The sequence below is a fragment of the Microtus ochrogaster genome, unplaced genomic scaffold (assembly GCF_000317375.1).
Source record: "Microtus ochrogaster isolate Prairie Vole_2 unplaced genomic scaffold, MicOch1.0 UNK82, whole genome shotgun sequence".
NCBI lineage: Eukaryota > Metazoa > Chordata > Mammalia > Rodentia > Cricetidae > Microtus > Microtus ochrogaster.
This window is the reverse complement of record NW_004949180.1, coordinates 1,154,072-1,157,229: the sequence shown is the minus strand read 5'-3', so window position 1 is coordinate 1,157,229 and position 3,158 is coordinate 1,154,072. Positions and strand designations below refer to the sequence as shown.

General features: G+C 45.5%; 1 protein-coding gene across 1 annotated transcript in view; it reads left to right on the top strand.

The window, feature by feature from the left end:
- Positions 1–3,158, top strand: part of Ust (uronyl 2-sulfotransferase) — a 285,177-nt gene that overhangs the window by 23,799 nt on the left and 258,220 nt on the right. The window lies entirely within an intron of this gene.

The window sequence follows — 3,158 nt, the reverse complement described above, 5'->3', positions numbered from 1 at the left end:
GATGTGCATTTAACAGTCATGTATTTTCAGTGCTTGGACTAGTAATGAGCTTCTGGATTATTCTCTGACTACTATAAAAAGAAGCTTCTGTAGCCAAAACTGAGGGCGGTACTGATCTGTGGACGTAAGCATAGATATGCAGAAGGCAATTTGGTGGGCATATATCCATTTAGCAGAACAACAGTAGTACTCCCAAGCTAGGTCCAGTGACCTTATCCTAAGCTATAGGCATTTGATCAAGTTTATAATATTGAGAATGAGCTCCCTCCCGGAGAGCAAGCGAGCCTTAAATCTAACCATAATGCCATTGGTTGTCTCCATAACAACCATGCCACTGTTGTGGGTGCATCTTGTCTGGCTAGCTCATAGCGGGCAGGGCCCACAGCTAAGGAAGACTTCTGCTGACTTCTCCCCCATCAACCTGCATAGCAACTCTGGCCCTATAAAGTCTAACAAGCATGAGGCTTCTCTCTGGGTTCCAGCTTGATTTCTCATTGTTCTACGGCTAGAACATGTAGTGTGTTCAGCATTAAGATTATGTTGAGCTCTAGTGTATCATGTGAGGAGAAATCAGAGGCCTCCCTAACCTGTATCTCATGGGGAGATAGCCTACTGTGGCTTCCTGGAACAGCCGTATGCATCCAGAGAGTGCCTCTCTATTTAAACTCCTCTCCTTTTCAATTTTATTTTTTAATTAGCTTATAAAGTAGCCTGTCCCCCTTATGGCTTTTTCATATACGTCCACCCTTTCTTCAATCCTCTCCCCATATCCTAGACTCCCCGTACCCACTTAAACCTTTCTACCGCCAAGATTCCCTTTCCCATTTTCATATCGCATGTCCTAGGCTCTCCCCACCTTTTATACTGGATATGACAACTGATAATGCTCTACATATTTATTTGATGAAAAATGATATCCTCATGTTTTAATTTGCATTTGCTTGAGTAATGTTTTTGTCAGATGTCTTCCTTGGGGGAATAAGAGTATTAAACTCCTTTCTCATTTTTTTTTTTCTTGTATGTTTTCCTCTTGCTCATCAGTTGAAGTGTCCTTTAGACACGAAGGGAATAAACTCTAGGTTTAGATGGAGGTATCGTTTGTTCACTTTTCATTTGCCTTTTAGGGCTTAAAAATCAATTTCCTTTATTTGTTCATTAATTTTTGTTTGCTTTTGTGTGTAGGAAGGCGTTGCCTCCAGATTTTAAAGGCACAGTCTTTATGTTTCTCTCTAGCTTATTATGGCTTCACTTTTGCATTGATGTTTCAGTCCCTTTGGCAATTGTGTGTGTGTATGTGTGTGCGTATTTGTGTGTGTGTGTACGCGCACGCGCACGTGTGCATAAAAGGCAAATGAACTTGTCGGTTTTGTAAATCAAGCTGGAGACAGAGTTATTACATTTGTATGATACAATTTTTTACCTACAAATTCCTTTGTCAGACATTGGAAAGAAAGCGTCTTAGCTACATTTAGACGTTGAAAGCCTTACTTCCTGTTTGCTCTTGGGGTGTCAAGGGATGACGGTGCCTCTGAAACTCTGATATCAGTGGAGACACTAGAAACTTTCTGTGCCTCTTCTGCTTCCTGTTGCAGCGGGGCTCGAGGCCTGTCTTGTTGTTGCCCCTCGGCTCTCACTGCGCCTCTCTCAGCCGTCCCTCCCTATGCCCCCACCCCAGCCGTATTTCTCTCCCCTGCTCTGCCTCTCCAATCTGTTCTCTCCCAGTTGTGTCTTCCCCAGCTGCACCTTCCCTGATTGGACCTCCACCAACTGTCTCCCCCAGTGCCGCTTCCCAGCGCTCCTCCTGTTCAGCTGCCCTTGTTTCTGAGAGGAACTCTGGTATCCTCAACTATGCTCAATGGCATCGCTGCCAGGCAATTACAGCTGCTCCCTTACCCGCTGTGCCTGAGTTACTGAGTTCAGTACTCAACAGTGTGATAGATGGAAGCCTCGGGTCTCTCTCTGCTGGGTCTCGGTAGCGGCCGCCTGCTCAGTCACATGCAGGCTTGCACCTGTGCCTTTTTGGTGAGCTCACTGACAGTCTGGCTGTCCTCAACCCTTGTTCTAACTCTTACTTCTGTGAGCAGAGGGCTGACAGAGAGTTATTCGGTTCTTGTGAGAGTTAATTCTTTCCAGCGTTTGTGAGAATCCAAGGACCACAGTTGTGGAAACACAGAGATGTAAAGGCCTGGATGGTGGTGGGTAATAATCACACGTTTTTCTGTTACTTTCCCCTGGCAGGGCTGTTTAATATTACAAGAGCAGTGCCATATTAATAAACAGAGCCCAGGGTTTCGCATCAGAAGTCCTCTGTCTGAGTCCTGGCATTGCCGCTGTGCAGCTGTGTGGCCTTGGGTAATTCACTTAACCTCTTTGAGTGTTTGACGGGACCTTAGAGGGACTCTTTTTGTCCTAGAACAGCCGCCATCAGATCACTGAGAGAATGCTGCCTGGCACTCGCCTGCCTGAATGCCGTGAGAAGTTGCGTTTATAGGATCTGTGAGTCCACATCGTCAGTTCAGTCGTTCACACAGCAGTCTGACAGAGCAGGTGGTGGATAGCAGTGTAGGAATGTCGGTGTGTGGGGTGTGTGGCTGTGTCACCCTCTCCTTCCCCCTATTCCAAACACTGAAACCTTTTTCTGAAGAGGGCGATGACTGAAAAGCTCTCCAACATCCATCTTGTGCTCATGTACTGTTTTAACATTTTTGATTTTTGTTTCAAAATGCAAAAACATGTTCTGAAAACTGTCCATGAATCTTTGTGATCAGATGTGTAAGTTCATTTTTATGCGGATATTCTTGACTATTCTTTCCCATGCCACAGGGAGCCATGAGGGAGGAGTCAATGAGAGAGAGGGAGAGGACTTCCTGGAAGAGGTGACATTTGACCTGGGTATTGAAGCATAAATGGGAGTTTGCTGTATGGGAAAAGGCATTGTGGGCATGCAAAGGTGAGGCATTTACCAGAATTATGGCACCTTTGGATGCACTGGGCAATTGAAGGTAGCTGGAGGGAAGCTGATGTGGGAGTGTCATATCAATCTGTTGATTTCATTGGTTAAGCAATAAAGAAACTGCTTGGCTGGCCCTCATAGGTTAAAACATAGGTGGGAGGAGTAAACAGAACAGAACGCTGGGAGGAAGAGGACGTGAGCTCAG